Source organism: Theropithecus gelada, chromosome 12, assembly GCF_003255815.1.
Source record: "Theropithecus gelada isolate Dixy chromosome 12, Tgel_1.0, whole genome shotgun sequence".
NCBI classification, from domain to species: Eukaryota; Metazoa; Chordata; class Mammalia; order Primates; family Cercopithecidae; genus Theropithecus; species Theropithecus gelada.
Window position 1 is genome coordinate 54,485,635 of NC_037680.1, and position 20,140 is coordinate 54,505,774.

The 20,140-nt window shown below is 39.3% G+C and overlaps 1 protein-coding gene and 1 pseudogene across 1 annotated transcript in view; both read right to left on the reverse strand.

Annotated features, from left to right (window-relative positions):
* Window positions 1-19,040, reverse strand: part of PDE11A (phosphodiesterase 11A) — a 501,616-nt gene extending 482,576 nt beyond the window's left edge. Inside the window, exon 1 of the mRNA XM_025405424.1 lies at window positions 18,885-19,040. The gene's annotated coding sequence lies outside the window, so the exon portion shown is untranslated. The remainder of the gene's footprint in view (window positions 1-18,884) is intronic.
* Window positions 6,716-19,056, reverse strand: LOC112635853 (annotated as a pseudogene).
* Between the last annotated feature and the right edge of the window lie 1,084 nt (window positions 19,057-20,140).

The following is a 20,140-nucleotide window of genomic DNA, read 5'->3' on the forward strand; positions in this document are numbered from 1 at the left end:
CTGGCTGAATCAATCTTTCCCCTTTCCCCTCTTCCAATAGCCTCAGGCCTCTCTCTCTACATAAGGTTTCTCCACATGGTCTCTCCAGCAGGACTGCCGACCTTCTTACATGGTGGTGTAGGTCTTCCAAAAAATGCAAAAATGTAAGCTTCCAGGTCTTAATGCTTAGGATCTGAACTAATATAACATCACTTCTATCACATTCTATTGTTAAAGTAATCAAAGTTAACCCAGATTCAGCGTGAGAGAGTTCTACACAAAGGCATGAACAGCTGGAAGCATATGGTTTATCAGGGGCCATCATTAGAGACCAGATACCATAATGCACAATAAATAAATATTTATTGAATAAGCTAATGAATGATAATCCACTGTAACAGACCACATTCTTATTTATGGCAGAGATGGGCATACGTGGTTTAAAATGACCACTCTATTTTTATGATCAAACAGTAATTTATAGAGCCATGATTTTCACATAATACTATTCCAAATACTTACCAAAAAAGGAAAACAAACCAAAAATAAACCTCTTGGTAAGATTAAAACAGAAAGATTCCATGTAAAAATTTTTATTTTATATGATTGTTGCAGTTTTTATAGAGGGACAGAAAGTTAAACGTGAGGAAGTGGTTGGATAGATGACAGTCATTAAAAGTGTATGAATCTGGCCAGAACTCCACATAAAAGTAGGAAAATCAGATTTAGGGAAACCAGGACTCATGTTCTAGTCCCAGTTTTGAGAACTAACATTAAACTGTTTGATTTTGGAGAAGTTTCTGGGCCTCAGTTTTCTCAACTTTAAAATGAGCAATCCCACTAGCTACCCAAAGGAAAAGAAATAATTGTAACAAAAAGAAACCTGCATCTGTATGTTTATCACAGCACTGTTCACAACAGCAAAGATATGGTCAACCTCCATGTCCACCAATGGATGACTGGATAAAGAAAATGTCAGTCGGGCGCTGTGGCTCACATCTGTAATCCCAGCACTTTGGGAGGCCGAGGTGGGCAGATTGCAAGATCAGGAGTACGAGACCAGCCTGGCCAAAGAGACCAGCCTGACCAACATGGTGAAACCCAGTCTCTACTAAAAATACAAAAATTAGCCAGGTGTGGTGGCAGGTGCCTGTAATCCCAGCTACTCGGGAGGCTAAGGCAGGAGAATTGCTTGAACCCAGGAGGCAGAGGTTGCAGTGAGCCAAGAGCACACCATCGCACTCCAGCCTGGGTGACTAGAGCAAGACTCCAGCTCAAAAAAAAAAAAAAAAAGGAAGAAAAGAAAAGAAAATGTCATATATATACACAATTGAATATTATTCAGCCATAAAAAATCATATCTCGTTCAGCAACATGGATAAAACTGGAGGCAATTAACTTTAATGAAACAAGTAAGACACAGAAAGACAAATACCTCATGCTGTCACTTAAAAGTAGGAGCTAAATAACACTTTCACATGGGCATAGACTGTGAAATGATAGACAACGGAGACTTGGAAGGGAGAGGGAGAAAAGAAGGTGGATGATGAGAGATTACTTGATGGGTACAGTGTACGTTACTTGGGTGATGGATACCCCAAAACCCTGACTTCACCACTAAGTAATCTATGCATGTAACAAAATTTATACAAATTTTAAAAACCAAAAATAAAATAAAATGAGAGTATGGAAACTGTACGTTTTCAAACATTTTCTAACCTCTGTACACTTTATTTGAAAGTCGTTTTATACTTAGGAGTAGGGAGGAAGGATGTGGAGGAGTAGGGAAGGTGTCCCACTCCTCCTCAATCAGAGTGGTTCTGTTTTACACACTGAGTTTTGTTTTGCTTTGTTTTGTTTTTGTTTGTTTTTTGGAGGAGGGCTGCATTTAAACAAATGGTTCTGCAAATAAAATATATTTGAAAATAAGATTTGGCCCAACCCCTCCCATTTTATAGATGAGGAAATACTGTCCTTTTCTGCACTGAAATCCTCCACCTCTGCCTTTCATGCAACCCCTGCCTCACATGATGGTGCCCCACTCTGACTTGCCTTACTCTCTCATAGTATTATGTGTTTACATGAAGCCCCACTTTGTGGGGAATGAGGAATTCAAGCTGAGGAAATGCATGAAATTGTGATTTCAAACTCAAGTTAATCATAATGATCACCAAGTGAAAAATGCAAAGACGAAAATTTGATTCTAAATTCTAATCTATGTTAATATTTTAGAAGAATGTGATGAGGAAGAAGAATAAGCAAAATGTAAATGCTCAAAATTATGCTGTGTTATATACAACATCTTGTAGGACACAAGAATTCAATTCAAAAAATTATTCTTCTTGAAAAATAAATGGTGGCCGGGTGCGGTGGCTCACGCCTGTAATCCCAACACTTTGGGAGGCCGAGGTAGGCGGATCACGAGGTCAGGAGATCGAGACCATCCTGGCGAACACAGGGAAACCCCATCTCTACTAAAAACACAAAAAAATTAGCCGGGCGAGGTGGCGGGCGCCTGTAGTCCCCGCTACTTGGGAGGCTGAGGCAGGAGAATGGCGTGAACCCGGGATGCGGAGCTTGCAGTGAGCCGAGATCGCGCCACTGCACTCCAGCCTGGGCGACAGAGCGAGACTCCGTCTCAAAAAAAAAAAAAAAGAAAAAAGAAAAATAAATGGTATGTTGTTTCCCACAAGACCTACTGACTAGAGGTTTACATCTGGGAAGTACTTCACTCAGTAGTCTAAAAATATTTGAAGAATACAGGATCTAACAATGTTCCACTGCTTTCTGAAGAGTCTCTCTGTACCTTCTGTAACACACAAATAATTGCCAAGTTAACTAATCTCACATTTTCACTTCAATTAAATGAAACAACACTTTGTCCTTTTAGATCCTTATGAAGATATAAATTAGAATTGCCTATGCTAAAAGTGATCAATGTTCCTATATAATCATCCAACGGTCTACATATTTTTAAATATATTTTTGTTGGTATGTTATCACCATAACATTTCCTGGTCACTAAAGTCTCCTGGTTCCTGTTAACGGTACTACAAAACAAAAATACTTACTTTTTCAGATTTCATCATGATAGAAATCTCTTCTCTGATTAATATGAATCCTTTTCCTACTGGATATTTAATTCAAGTGTAGGAAACATTTTCAGACTTTAACAACTTGACAACTGTAAAGAGTTGTAAAAGTTAATTATTATTTCCTCTGCTCTGTCAGGGCACACCTAATTTAGATGGAAGTGCACTCAAAGAGTAATTTCCTTAGAGGTTCTCATCTTTCACAAAGTAGGCGTTGCACAGATACGGTGCCCATATCAGTTAGGGTTTGAGCAGATAAGCAGTACCACTATGATTGATGTGAATAAGGAATTTATTATAGGAATTAGGCCTTCCACAATTCGAGGAGAAGTTGAGGAGATACAGGTCAAGAAAGGGACAGTTAAACTATCAGAGGAAAGTCAGTAAGACCACAAAGCAGAACTAGTGAAGAAGACTATGGGAGGTTGTTGGTGTTACAGAAAAAAATTATTCCGACACTGCTTAAAGACAGGAAGAAGGATGTTACTGAAGAAGAGACTACTACGATGAGAGTTTTGCAGTAGGGAGAAAGATTGAGCTCAACTATAAATACAACAAGGTCAAGTGGAGTTTATAGCTAAGAAGCAGGGTGGAAGCTCAGTGGATGAAAAAGCACTAAGAGGAAATGCCAGGTGTAAGAGGCGATTCTGGCCAAACCGACTTAACGGAATACTTGCTGAAGGCAGGCCAGGGGATTAGATAAAAAAGCTGAGGGGTGAGGAATTTTATCAGATACCAAGGATGGGAGATTTTTGCTAAACTAGTTTAGCACAATTCTTGCTAAAACTGTACTAAGTGCATCAGACACAGAGACCAAGATCAGGGCCTAGTCGAGAAGACAGTTTAGATGAGCCTGACTCAAGTCTGGTCAAAGGATCTTTGTTAACGGCTCTGCATCTAGCAGTGGGCCTGAGGTTGTTGTAGATCAGCAGAGCAAGTACTTGGAAAGAAAGCTGCAAGCCAAACAGAGAGAGCAATGACAAGCCTGTGAGGGTAAACTGGTACCTGTGTTGTCTGTTTCTCCCCATTTCAATTCTGGATGATATGAGTGGCCTGAAAAACCTAGGCCCTTTCCCCTCGAAGCTCCACACAGTCCTGGCCCAAGACTCAAAGAAGCTATAAAAGAATATGCGGCACGAGTTGGAAGAGCTGTTGTCCTATCACACAAAGGTGAGCCAACAGATTAGTTACAAGTATAATTTGTACCTGGGGCCCTGAACTGACCTTCCAAATGTCAAAGTTTCTGCCTGACCCCTTTTGAATCTCAGACAAATTTCTCTTGTGACTAGCCCTAACTGAGGACAATATAGAGAATAATTTGGAAGATGCAGTTCCAGCTTAGCTAAACTGGCACAGTATAAAATCCCCACCACACCCAAAAGTCCCTTCATGCAAATTCATCCTAAAATGGACTTAAGCCTCTCAGAAATAATATATATTCAATAATAACACCTATCACAATAAAGTATTTTAATTATTGCATTCATTTGCAAACTTTCTTCCAACTTTTATTTCTTGACAGGAAACATTGCTATCAGCAAAGAGATACTTATTTTGCTCTAAGGTAAACATAAATTCAAAGCAAATTCAACACATTATTTCTAACTACAATTTTTTAAATGGAAATCTACTTAATATTTCTCCATTTCTACCCACCTGCCTTTTTCATCTCAACTCTCCTCATACCATCTTTCTTCTACTTCCCGTAAGTCAAAAGTATTCAAGCTCCAAACCTGAGGGCCTCTTACTTCCCCCTGCAATATGGCTTTTATCAATGCCACCACGTTCATCTGTCAGGGTTGTATAAACACATACTGTAATTATAAATGTGGATGGAGTTCAAGTTCTTTCTCAGAGAGCTCTCTGGCCTCATGCCAATTAGGATAGGAGGTACATCACCTAATTCTACATATTTGCACACCTAACTGGGCTCTGAGACTGGCAACATCCTTAGCACACTCTTGGAGTCCCTACAGATGTCTCTGCCCTTATCAGATAATTCCTTCAGGGAGAGAATAACAAGCTCAGCTTTTTCTGAACCCTCCCTGGGCCCCTACAGGCACTCTTCCTACACAATACTGACACTGGGCTCCATGAGGAGTGCATTCTCCCCGACTTACCAGATGCATTAAGAGTAAGGCTGGGCACTTAGCAGATTTAATGGAACCGTCTGGAAATCGCTGTTTGTCAATATGTTCCCCTCACTCTGAGAACTCTGTTAGGATATCTTCACAGGAGGCATATGCTAATATTTTTCTTCATTTTATTTTATTTTGAGACAGGATCTCACTCTGTTGCTCAAGCTGAGTGTAATGGCATAATCACAGATCACTGCAGCCTTGACCTCCCAGGCTCAAGCAATTCTCCTGCCACAGCCTCCCGAGTTGCTGGGACTACAGGCACATACCACCGTGGACAGCTAATTTTCATATTTTTTGTATTGATAGGGTTTCACCATGTTGACCAGGCTGGCCTCCAATTCCTGGGCTCAAGCGATCTGTGCACCTTGGCCTCCCAAAGTGCTGGGATTACAGGCATGAGCCACTGCACCTAGCCCACTAATATCTTAACTTGCTAAAATATTATCCCTATGATAATGGTGAAAAGCCACAAGCAATTGGAGCAGAAGATCCAAGTCTTGGTTCTGGTGCCAGATCTCTGTAGGTGACAACACAGAAGGTAAAACCCACATCACAGGGGCATTGTTGTGAAGTGTAAATGAGGTAACACATGTCTTATCATTACCCATAATGGTTCCAGACCTAGTCCGCTACCCATCCCTTTGGTACGGACTCAGCTTCTCCTTCAAGCATTGGGTCCTATCATTTCGGTGATACAATACTTGCAGGACTGCATAGCTGGTTCAGGGGCTGCCTCACACTACACAAAGTCACTGTTCCCTTCCACCCGGGTCCTGCTGTAGACCTGCCCCACTGTGTCTCTTACATTTGCTGAAAGGTGGGGGCTCTTTCCACATTTATGATGAAGGTTTTGGGATTTTTTCTCCCCCTCTCTCAGTGTCCCTGCTATCCTTCCCTGCAAATCTAGCTTCATATTACTCAGAATTAGCAGAGTATCTTAATGCAGGAAGATTACATGTTATATGACATAAATATTTAACAACATTGGACTTGCTTTTCTCCTTCTCTCTTTTATGTCAGCCAAGGTCAACAATTTGCTCTTTTTTCCCAAAAATATTCCTAAGGTAAGATCAATTATGTGACCTTATTTTCCCTACTTTTTTAAAAGTTGCTTTAAGTATTGTTTATAATAAAAAGCAAACATGTAACCAAGCACAACTTAATGAAAATTAAAGCTAATGTCTTCTATATTTACATTTAAATTACAGAGAAATAAGTATGTGGAAACTATCATCAATAGTAGTTGTTAGGCTTATAAAATACTTTGTGCACGTAGAGACTACTGAACCACAACAGATTTTAGTTTCCTTCCTTTTCCTCCTCCATCCTGACCTATCCCCATCCTTAGCAAGCCAACAAAAGCGAGTTCAGACTTCTGAAGGGCTCCTGATCAGTAGATCACACACAATAAAAAATACCAACCTTTATTTTAAAATGTTAAACTTACTACAGGCTGATCAAAAAAGATCAAATATGACTTCTTTAAACGTGTAATTTTTGAAATTAGAAATTTTGGCTTATAACGTATTTCTGAAGTGAAGATGTTGCCCGTTTCAAATATTGAATAAGATCTTCTCTCTCACTCTTCTTTTTAAGACCAGCAAAGATCATTTTTAGTTCCAGGGATATATTTCTTTCTTGGTTTTTTTTTTTTTTTTTTTTTTGAGACGGAGTTTTCCTCTTGTTGCTCAAGCTGGAGTGCAATGGCACAATCTTGGCTCACTGCAACCTCCGCCTCCCAGGTTCATGCCATTCTCCTGCCTCAGCCTCCCAAGTAGCTGGGATTACAGGTGCGCACCACCACGCCTAGCAATTTTTTGTATTTTTAGTAGAGACGGGGTTTCACCATGTTAGCCAGGCTGGTCTTTAACGCCTAACCTCAGGTGATCTGCCTGACTTGGCCTCCAAAATGCTGGGATTACAGGTGTGAGCCACCACGTGCAGTTCCAGGGATATATTTCTTTGGGTTCTCCAAATATTCCATCAGAGTCTCTTCTCCCCATACAATACCTACAAATGTGAAGGTAAGTTTTAAGTTTGTGTAGTTACATTTGTAGGGCTTACTTTCTGATCTGACCTACATATGTGAACAAAAGATTAATCTTGGACTCCGTAGGGAGGTTATTTTAACTGAGACTTACAGATTCTGACCTGTAAGAAATTTCCAAAATTTGTCTCCACTCCTTGGCTTCTCTGTAGAAATCCAATAGTCGCATACTGTTTAGGGTCTTCTATGGTAAACCAGTGAACTACCACCAAAGACATGTTGTGCTTAAGCAGTTCCTCATCCTCCAAGAATCACAGTGAGTTCCTTCTAGAAAAGGTCTTAGAGATCATGTAATCCAATCTCTAATTTTGCAGATTAGTAAACGATGGTCCAAAGCTTGCCCTAAGATTACAAAGCTACCTAGAGTCATGAATTTATGACTACTAACTCATGTTTCCATGTGTTTTCTACCTATCCTACCAAGCTGCCTCTATCCAGATCTCCATCAAAATCCACGATTTCAAAAATCCAGTTTTAAGAAAATAGAGAAAGGTTCCTTTTTTTTCTTTCTAAAACCAGTCAAAAAGATCACGGAGAAAGAAAAATAGAAATGCTACCTTCACTTTTGATAAAACTTTTGAGGAAGCACCTATTATAATTGTTATAATTAGAAGCCTACTAAGGACATGAAACCTGGACCCCAGAGTGGAATGACACCTTTCACTAACCATCTCTCCAAAGTAGGTGACACACTCTGAAAGGCAAAGGCATAAGCCTTTGTTTAGCTCAAAAAGAACAGGACATATTAGCTGGCCATGAAAGTCTTCTTAAATTCAGTTTGACACCATGGAGGACCAGGGGAGCCAGGATGAATGAAGAAAACATAAATATGTCCTCTTTGAAAGAAGGATTCTAACTTACATTATAGGGTACAAGAGAAACTGTAAAGGTAACATAACCCCAGGCCTGCCAGTCTTTGCCAGCTGAAGTAAAGAGCCAAATAACAGCCCCACCAAAACATACACCCATACACGCTCAGGTATATGTTATATCTAACATAACTATGGGTAAGGAAGATGTCAAAACTAACCAGAAAACTCAGCCATCATCCTTATTTTCCTTTGGCAAATAACCAGTCCAAAAAGACTATCTTCATCAGAAGGCGGATAATAATCAAAAATAACCAGCACAAGAAAGTACTGAAAATACACACAATACACACAGTACACACACACACACACACACACATCACATACATACACACAGCAGAAAGGAATATGAAAAACAAAGGTTAGGCCAGGCATGGTGGCTCACACCTATAACCCCAGCACTTAGGGAGGCTGAGGCTGGTGGATCGCTTGAGCTCAGGAGTTCAAGACCAGCTTTGGTGACATGGTGAAATACCATCTCTACAAAAAATAGAAAAAAAAATGGCCGGGGATGGTGGTGCACATCTGTGGTCCCAGCTACTTGGGAGGCTGAGGTAGGATGATCAATTGAGTCCAGGATGTCAAAGCTGCAATGAGCTGAGATTGCACCACTGCACTCCAGCCTAAGCAACAGACTGAGACCCTGTTTCAAAAAACAAAATCGAAATGTTAAATGAAAAATACACATCAGAAGTTACGTGTTAATAAACAGGCAGATGAAAATCATAACCACATTTCCATGGATTCAAAAAATACCATTATGAATTAAGGGCTCAAAGTAGAGTGTTCTAGTCTATTTTCACACTGCTGTAAAGAAATACCCAAGACTGAGTAATTTATAAAGGAAAGAGGTTTATATGTCTCACAATTCCACATAGCTGAGAAGGCCTCAAGAAACTTACCACCATGGTAGAAGGTGAGGAGGAAGCAAGTACCTTCTTCACAAGGCATCAGGAGAGAGAAGCATGAAAAGGAGGAATTTCCAAACACTTATAAAACCATCAGATATTGTAAGAACTCACTATCATGAGAACAGCATGGGGGAAACTGCCCCCATGATCCAATCACCTCCCACCAGGTCCCTCCCTCCACATGTGGAGATTATGGGGATTGCAATTCGAGATGAGATTTGGGTGGGGACACAGAGCCAAACCATGTCATTCCACCCCTGACCCCTTCCAAATCTAACATCATTTTTACATTGCAAAACCAATCATGCCTTCTCAACAATCCCCCAAAGTCTCAATTCATTTCAGCATTAACTCAAAAGTCCATAGTCAAAAGTCTCATCTGAGATAAAGTGAGTCCCTTCTTCCTATGAGCTTGTAAAATCAAAAGCAAGTTATTTACTTCCTAGATATAATGGGGATACAAGCAATGGGTACATACACCCATTCCAAATGGGAGAAATTGGCCAAAACAAAGGAGCTACAGGCTCCATGCAAGTCTGAAATCCAGCCAGGCAGTCAAATCTTAAAGCTCCAAAATGATCTCCTTTGACTTGATATCTCACATCCGGGTCATGCAAAAGATGAGTTCCCATGGTCTTGGACAGCTCCACTCCTGTGGCTTTGCAGGGTACAGCCCTGCTCCTGGCTGCTTTCACAGGCTGCATTGAGTATCTGTGGCAAAACAGTCACACATGCAAGCTGTTGGTGGATCTACCATTCTGGGGTCTGGAGAATGGTGGCCCCCTTCTCATAGCTCCATTAGGCAATGCCCCAGTGGGGACTCTGTGAGGGGGCTCCAACCCCACATTTCCCTTTCACACTGCCCTAGCAGAGGTTCTCCATGAAGGCTCTGCCCCTACAGCAGACTTCTGCCTGGACATCCAGGTGTTTCTATACATCCTGTGAAATCTAGGCAGAGGTTCCCAAACCTCAATTCTGGACTTCTGTGTATCTGCAGGCCCCACACCACATGGAAGCTTTCAAGGCTTGGGGTTTGCACCCTCTGAAGCAATGGCCTGTGTTGTACCTTGGCCCTTTTTAGCCATAGTTGGAACTGGAATGACTGGGAAGCAGGGCACCAAGTCCAAAGGCTGCACAGAGCACAGAGCAGCAGTGGGGCCCTGGGCCTGGCCCACAAAATCATTTTTCCCTCCTAGGTCTCAGGCCTGTAATTGGAGGGGCTGCCTTGAAGGTTTCTGACATGCCCTGAAGATATTTCCCCCATTGTCTTGGTGCTTAACATTGTCTTGCCAATTAACTCCTTGTTACTTGTAGAAATTTCTGCAGCCAGCTTGAATTTCTCCCCAGAAAACAGGTTTTTCTTTCTTTCTTTTTTTTTTTTTTTTTTTTTTTTTTGAGACAGAGTCTCGTTCTGTCACCCAGGCTGGAGTGCAGTGGTGCAATCTCGGCTCACTGCAAGTTCCACCTCCCAGGTTCACGCCATTCTCCTGCCTCAGCCTCCAGAGTAGCTGGGACTACAGGCGCCCGCCACCACTCCAGGCTAATTTGTTTTTTTGTTTTTTTGTTTTGTATTTTTAGTAGAGATGGGGATTCACCATGTTAGCCAGGATGGTCTCGATCTCCTGACCTCATGATTCGCTCGCCTTGGCCTCCCAAAGTGCTGGGATTATAGGCATGAGCCACCGTGCCCAGCCCAGGTTTTTCTTTTCTACCACATGCTCTGGCTGTAAATTTTCCAGACTTTTATGCTCTGTCACCTCTTGAACACTTTGCTGCTTAGAAATGTCTTCTACCAGATACCCTAAATCATTTCTCTCTCAAGTTTGAAGTCCCACAGATCTCTAGGGCAGGGGCAAAATGCTGCCAGTCTCTTTGTTAAAGCACAGCAAGAGTGACTTTTACTACAGTTCCAAACAACTTTCTCATTTTCATCTGAGACCACCTCAGCCTGAACTTCATTGTCCACGTCATTGTCAGCATTGTGGTCAAAATCATTCAACAAGTTTCTAGGAAGCTCCCAACTTTCCCACATCTGCCTGTCTTCTGAGCCCTCCAAATTGTTCCAACATCTGCCCATTACCCAATTCCAAAGTCTCTTGCACACATTGTGGTTTTTTTTTTTTTTAAGACAGAGTCTCGCTCTGTCGCCTAGGCTGTGGTGCAGTGACGCGATCTCAACTCATTGCAACATTCGGCTCCGGGGTTCAAGCAATTCTCCTGCCTCAGCCTCCCAAGTAGCTGGGACTACAGGCACGTGCCACCACACTCAACTAATTTTTTGTATTTTTAGTAGAGACGGGGTTTCATCGTGTTAGCCAAGATGGTCTCAATCTCCCGACCTCGTGATCCACCTGCCTTGGCCTCCCAAAGTGCTGGGACTACAGGTACGAGCCACCGCGCCTGGCCATCTCTTACACATTTTTAAGTATCTTTATAGCAGTGCCCCAAACCCCTGGTACCAATTTACTATCCTAGTCCATTCACACTGCTATAAGGAAATACCCGAGACTAGGTAATTTATAAAGGAAAGAGGTTTAATTGACTCACAGTCCCACATGGCCTGGAGGCCTCAGGAAACTTATAATCATGGAGAAAGATGAAGGGGAAGCAAGGTACCTTCTTCACAAGGTGGCAGGAGAGAGAAGTGTGAAGGAGGAGCTTCCAAATACTCATAAAACCATCAGATCTCATGAGAAATCAATGACTATCACAAGAACAGCATGAGGGAAACCACCCCTATGATCCAATCACCTCCCACCAGGTCCCTCCCTTGACATGTGAGGATTATGGGGATTACAATTCAAGATGAGATTTGGATGGGGACACAGAGCCAAACCATATCATAGAGCTACAAAGGCGCGAGTAGAAAATGATAAAACAGAAACACATAAATGACAGCAAAAAGGGACAATGCTACTGCTAGCACAATCAGACTTCAAAATACTGATACAAATGAAATGGAAAAAATAGTTTTAAATGATCACTCTAGCTATCAGCCCTAAGGTCAAATGACAGATACAGAAGATCCTCAGACAAGGAGATACAAGATCTGTACAACTGGTGGCCCAAGTAAGACTTTTATAAAACAAATGAAATAGAGTAAAACTATTACAACATATAATTCAAGAAAACTTTCAAAAATAAAAGCACTGAATCTATCAACTGGAAGAATACAACATGTCCCAGGAGATACTGAAATTGATCAATCAAGGCCTAGATATAGCCTAGCAAATTTGCTAACTCTCAGTAAGACTTTTACTGAAACATAGAGAGAAAAGAATAAAATAAAAAACCAAGTAACTCATAATGGAAAGCCATCAGGCTGGTTTCATATTTCTCCAAACAATAATTCAACATAAAGCATATAAAATCCTGAGCAATTAAAATGTCTCCCAATAATTTTATGCCCAAATTATCATTCAAGTGTAGTAACAATCCCCAGCTGTTTTTAAACATCCAAAAACTGGGACAATATAGTTCCAGTAATACTTTCTTATTGTCATAACTAATAGAAAAACCATCCACCAACCAAAAGATAGATGAAGATAATATGGTAAAATCTGGGAACACTCACTGGTACAATTTAAATGTGGAACAAATATTAAAAACAACTGTGGTAATTATGGTTACATGGGGTGTTAATGATGTATGGCATATCAGAGTAGAAATAACAACATACCTTAGTGGTAAGAGTTGGAGACTATGAAAAATGGGAAGTTGTATAAATATTTTGACTTTGTCATCCCTCAGAGTGGAGGATAAGCGGATGTTGCTTAATGTAGATCAATCTAATTATAGAGGCACATGGATATTCTTTAAAGTATAAATATGACTATCAAAATTATCAAAAAGAGTAATATTGCCAAATAAATGTAGTCAGTAGAGGGACAGGAATAGGAGAAGGTCAGGAAAAGTGAACATACGTAATTTCCTTACCACTCATAATGGTAAATATTTCTTTTGAACTATTTGAATTTTTGTATAATGTAAGCATTTCAAAATATTTTTAAAGTTATTAATACATTTATGATTCAATGTGCTCCTACTGCATCCATTAACAAGATTTGACATGACAATAGGCATAAGATAAAGACTTAAATCCCTTATAAGATAGTTTAGCTAAATATGCTAATCTCATGATAAGATTTCTTTAAAGGCCCAAGAAAACCAAAGTTTGTATCCTAGTTCCACCATTTATTAACATAGAATCCTGGAAAAATCATGAATTAATTCAAACAACTTGTTTCTAAAACCTCCTTCAATTATCACTGCCCAAAAATGCAAGTGGCATTTCAATGCACTATAAAGACATTATTCTCAAAAGAAAATTTTTTTCCATTTACTGATGTTTTTAAAAACACAGTATGGCCAGGCACGGTGGCTCACGCCTGTAATCCCAGCACTTTGGGAAGCCAAGGCGGGCAGGTCACTTGAGGCCAGGAGTTCAAGATCAGCCTGGCCAACTTGGTGAAACCCCGTCTCTACTAAAAATACAACAGCAGAAAAAATTAGCTGCACGTGGTGGTGCATGCCTGTAATCCCAGCTACTCCAGAGGCTGAGGCAACAAAATAGCTTGAATCTTGGACGCAGAGGTTGTAGTGAGCCGAGATCACAACACTGTACTCCAGCCTGGGTGACAGAGTGAGTGAGACTCCATCTCAAAAAAAAGAAGAAGAAGAAAGAAAAACACAATGTATATGGTTCAACATCACCAGTTATTAGCACATGAGATAGCACTTCAAACCCATTAGGATGGCTGTTATCACAAAAACAGAAAATAAGTGTTGGTGAGAAGTTGGAGAAATTAGAACCCTTGTGTATTCTAATTTACAATGGAGTTGTGGAAACATAAAATGATGCAACCACTGTGGAAAAGGATATGGTTGTTCCTCAAAAAATTAGACACAGAATTATCATAGGATTCAGCAATTCCACTTCTGGGTATATACCCAAAGGAATGAAAACAGGGACTCAACAGATATTTGTACACCCATGTGCATAGCAGCATTAGTCACAAGAGTCAAAAGGTGGAAGCAACCCAAGTCTCCATCAATGGATAAACAGATAAACAAAATGCTATCTACATATAATAGAATAGTATTCAGTCTTTAAAAAGATAGAAATTTCGGCCGGGCGCGGTGGCTCAAGCCTGTAATCCCAGCACTTTGGGAGGCCGAGACGGGCAGATCACGAGGTCAGGAGATCGAGACCATCCTGGCTAACACAGTGAAACCCCATCTCTATTAAGAAATACAAAAAACTAGCCAGGCGAGGTGGCGGGCGCCTGTAGTCCCAGCTACTCGGGAGGCTGAGGCAGGAGAATGGCGTGAACCCGGGAGGCGGAGCTTGCAGTGAGCTGAGATCCGGCCACTGCAGTCCAGCCTGGGTGACAGAGCGAGACTCCGTCTCAAAAAAAATAAATAAATAAATAAATAAATAAATAAATAAATAAAAAGATAGAAATTTCAACACGTGTTACAACATAGATGAACCTTGAAGACATTATGCTAAGTGAAATAAGGCACTCACAAAAGGACCAATACTATATGATTTAATTCCACTTATATTAGGTACCTAGGGCAGTCAAATTCACAAAGACACAAAGTAGAATGCCAGTTGCCAGGGGCTATTCAATGGGTACAGAGTTTCAATTTGAGAAAATGAAAATGTTCTGGAAATGGATGGTGGTGATGGTTGCAAAACAATGTGAATGTGCTTAAAATGACACAGAATTTTACAGTTAAGATGGTTAAAATGGTAAATTTTATCTCATATATATTTTGCTACAATTTTAAAAACCACATAAGATTACTGCTATAATCATGAGTTTCATAAAATTATATTCTATACAAGTCATATGGGATGAAGAATCTTAAAATTGAGAATTTCTGTAATCTTCTGAAAATAAAAATAGTATAATTATTTGAAACAGAAAGGTCATACACAGAAAATAAAATATAGTTGACAGTGCACCACAATTTTTATTAACACTGAACCACTGACTTCCTGGTTTTTCTTAGTTTTTGAAGTCTGTTTTTAGCTAAGCTGTGCTAATGTATTTTTTAAATCCTTGTTTAGTTTTAAGTCAACTTATTTTAAAATCCTAGCACAATTAACATAGTAAGCTACTTATTATTCTTATTTCATCAGCAGAACAAATAATAATATTATATCCTCAATTTAGTCACAAATATTACTTAAACAATCCGATTTACAGAAATTTTATTTCTAATTCTTAAATAACGTTAAAACCAAGCCTTATACAACTTTCAACCATTGGCAACAATCTATATAATAAAAGACATATTTGTTATAAGTTTTAATAGTTTTTCAAATCAATGCTATTAAGGAATAAATTCCTCAAATTACTGGCAGTTAGAGGAACAATATTGGCTTAAGACTGCTCTACAAATTAGAAGTTCAAAAATTGTGCTTATAACAGGATAATAATAATAAAATGACTCTACAGAGAAATACTACTCTAAAAATTAAAAAGTCATATAAATGCTAACAATGAAGATGAGTTAAAAACTGATCTATTCAGTAGTCTATCAACTGAGAATCCTACTGCAATAACTGCAATGCAAGTTTAATACTACCTGCCCAGAGTAAGCGCAGACTCCATAGTCCCTTTGCTTCAGACACCAGCTCCAAGCCACCCAAACTTCCAACTAATTGGCTACAAATTTAGGGGTTCCCACAACCTCGTCAACATCAATAATTTATCACTAGAACAACTCACAGAACTCAGGAAAGAACTATACTTGCAATTACAGTTGTATTATAAAGGATACAAATCAGGACTAGTCAGAGGAAGAGACCCATAGGGTGACAGCTGGAAGTGTCCCAAATGAAAAGCTTCCGAGTCATTTATTTGTGGAATCAGGTCTCATCACTCTCCCAACACATGGATGTGTTCACCAACCAGGAAGCTCAACCAGAGTTCCAATTGAAAGTGTCTAGAGTTTTTAATCGGGGCTTCATTACACAGGCATGATTGTGTGAATCACTGGCCATGTGACTGAACTCAACCTCCAACCCCCATTCTGTTCCCAGAGGTCAGACTTACTCATCTAGCTCAAAGCCTTAATTCTGTAATCACCTGCTTAGTCATTGCAGCTTGGTCAGCACCCATCCTGAAACTATCTGGGAGTTCACCACGATTCATCGTATTAACATAAACTCAGGTCTTGGTCCCAAGGGCCAACTATAATAACAAACATACTCCTGTCACTCTAGAAATTGCAAGGTTTTAGAGGTTCCTTGCAGGAACCCAGGAGAAAGACCAAAGTATTACCAGTACCTATCACCAGCATTTTTGCACATCCCAACTACAATGATATTGTGTTAATAATAAATATGCTGATATTTTAAAAGATGATAAAATACTATTGACTTGACAAATATTAAATTTTATTCAATGTACTTATAGTATAAGTACTTTATCAATTATGTATTTATAAATTTATTTACTTAATTTCTTTTTTTTTTTTTTTTTTTTTTGAGACAGAGTCTCACTCTGTCACCCAGGCCGGAGTGCAGCTGTGAGATCATGGGTTACTGCAGCCTTAACCTCCTTGGCTCAAGGTATCCTCCTGCCTCAGCCTCCTGAGTAACTAGGACTAGAGGAATATACCACCACATCCGGCTAATTTTTTTTTTTTTTTAAGACAAAGTCTTGCTCTGTTGCCCCAGCTGGAGGAGTGGCGTGATCTCGGCTCATCGCAACCTCCACCTCCTGGATTCAAGCGATTCTCCTGCCTCAGCCTACCGAGTAGCTGGGACTGCAAGCGTGCACCACCATGCCTGGCTGATTTTTGTATTTTTAGTAGAGATGTGGTATCACTGTGTTGGCCAGGCTGGTCTGAACTCCTGACCTCGTGATCTGCCCACCTCGGCCTTCCAAAGTGCTGGGATTACAGGCATGAGCCATCACACATGCCCTAAGTTTTTTATTTTTTATTTTTTTTAGGAGGTGAGGTTTCACCATATTGGCCAAACTGGTCTTGAACTCCTGACCTCAGGTGATCCACCTGCCTCGGCCTCCCAAAGTGCAGGGATTACAGGCATGAGCTACCATGCCCAGCCATCAGCTAATTTATTTTTTGTAGAGACAGGGTCTTACTACGTTGCCCAGGCTGGTCTTGAACTCCTAGCCTCAAGTAATCCTACCACCTCAGCCTCCCAAAGTGTTGGGATTACATGTGCGTGCCACCATGTTTGGCCAATTATGTATTTATTTTATATGTAAAAGTAGTCCTTTATTATGAGTCTCCCCCAAATAAAGATATGTTGAGGTCCTAACCCCTGGTAACTCAGAATATGAGTTTGTCTGGAAATAGAGTCATTGCAGATGTGATTAACTGAGATGAGGTCATATTGGCGTAGGACAAGCCCACAATCCAATATGATTGGTGTCCTTATGAGAAAATGGTTATGTAGAGACAGAGATGCACAGGGATTATGTAATAACAAAGTCAGAGATTGGAATTATGTAGCTAGAGGCCATAACTAGAACTTTACCCATAAAAAGGAATGAAAAGCATCACGAGAAGTATTGATTGCCATAAAAAATTATTAGACTTAGTTTCTCAGTACCACCTGTTGTATTCTGGGTTGTTTGTTGTAATTTTGTTGTTGTTGTTGTTAAATAAACATTTCCAATGGGGGGAAGGAATGAAGTACTGATACGTCCTGCAATTTAGATGAGCCTTGAAAACATTATGCTAAGTAAAAGAAGTCAGACACAAAGGGTCACATATTATATGATTCCTTTTATATGACCCAATAGGCAAGTCCAAAGAGACAGAATGCAGATTAGTGGTTGCCAGGGAATAGGGTTAAGAGGGAATGCAGAGTGATTACTTAATAGACGCAGTTATTCTGGAGTGATAAAAAATGTTTTGAAACTAGGGAAAGGTGGTGATTTTACAGCATTATGAATGCACTAAATGCTACGGAACTGTACACTTTAAAATGGCTAATTATGTTACATAAATTTCACTTCAGTAAAAATAATAAAAAGAAATAAAAAATAAAATAAAACCATTTCCAAATAGTAGTGACTTGAAATGCCAACCTATAAGATATACTAGGCCCCAAGAAAAGTTTCAAATAGAGTTATACCCTATTTTGAAAAAAGCTGATATATAAATATCTCTCTCTCAAAAAAGCTTATATAGATATATAACTATAGTTATATATAACAGGATTATATTATAATCTCCATTCTCAGAGATTTTATATATATACATATACACATATATATACACACACATATATCTCCATATGATTATAATATCCAGGAATGACAAATTGCTTTGCAAAGATAGAGTAGTCTTTTCCAACCACTTCAATCTTAACCCTAAGATACTGTCTCATTTTATCTACCCTCTTTCCACCAACAAAAAACCATGCTGAATATACTCTTCAAACTATATAATATTCCTCCCACTCTGCTAAAATCAATACCGCAAATAGAATCACTACTTTCATTATACCACTAAAATATGATTTTTTAAAAATCTAGCTTATACTTTTTCAAGATAAATGTATTACCTAAAATCAAATACCCTGTATAGGCAAAAACCTATGACATACAAGATTCTTAATTCTTCTAATTAAAAGGATGATCAGTTATCCAAATGCAGGTCTTACGATATAAATCCATATTTCAGTAATATGTAAAGAGTGGTCCATTTTTAACGCCGCAGATTAGGAAATTATTATAAGGCCAAATCATGTGCTTTATTCTTTCCTACAAAGTATCTGGTTCTCTCCCATAACTGCTAGTTTTTACCTTTTTAGTTTAAAAAGTTTAAAAAACTTTTTAGTTTAGTTTTACCTGCTTAGTTTTTGTTTGCCTCTGTACAAAAAAATCCTGGTGTTTGTCCTGTTTTTCAGTCAAAGAGGCCCCAGAGATTTGGACCAGTCTTGTGTTTTTCACCTTTTTCCACTGTGTGGCACTGAGCACATTTTCGAATGAAGATCTTCTTGCCTGCTTCAGCGTCTCCCATGTTGCTCTGCAATGGAACATTAAAACCACAAACCAAAAATATATATCTATTAGATTTTCAAAGCTGGAGAGAAAAAAGAATTCCATCACTTTGGCTGAAGTGAATGCTGATGACGTTAAACAAAAACATATCATTTAAAGCATGCACGCTTTAATGTCTGAGTGTTCAAAAACACAGATATATTATAGCATCCAATTTCATAAAGACAATCATCTCTTTAATTAGGCTTATTTTAAGTTTCTAGCCATAGCTACTTCAGAAACTGCTATTGGTATCAAACAGGTTTTACTTCAGCCTTCAAAGAATTATATTAATTTATCCAGGTCAATCATAATCCTTTTCATTTCTAAAAAGTGCATGTGCAAAAGAGGATGTAAAACATATAGGTCTAATTTTGCATCCCCTTATTTAAAAATAAGAATAGAATAGGAAAGCTGTTTAAATGTGATATTACTATGAGTATTTATCTACAATAATCAAACTGTAAAAATAAAAATTATACAGAAAAGAATGCAGCCATGGAAACCTATATGCAACATAATTTCTCATTTACTTTACATTCTCAGTTACAGATACCAAATTAGATCAAGCATTATCTGAAAGCAATCAGAAATGACGTTAATGAGTTCGGTCAGCATTAGTATGCATTTAATACTAATGTAGTGGAAAATATACAGTTTTAAGTAGTAAAGACTTTACTGGGCTGGGTGCAGTGGCTCACACTTGTAATCCCAGCACTTTGGGAGGCCAAGGTGGGTGAATCACAAGGTCAGGAGTTCAAAATCAGCCTGGCCAAGATGGTGAAACCCCGTCTCCACTAAAAATACAAAAATTAGCCGGGCATGGTAGTGGGCACCTGTAATCCAAGCTATTTGGGAGGCTGAGGCAGAGAATTGCTTGAACCCGGAAGGCGGAGTTTGCAGTGAGCTGAGATCTCATCACTGAACTCCAGCCTGGGTGACAGAGAGAGACTCCCTCTCGAAAAACAAAAACAAAAACAAAAACCTTACTGTATGGTGGTAGATCCATAAAATAAATTTTTTACGAAGATATTTTGGTTGAGACTGTTAAAAATTCTGCAACT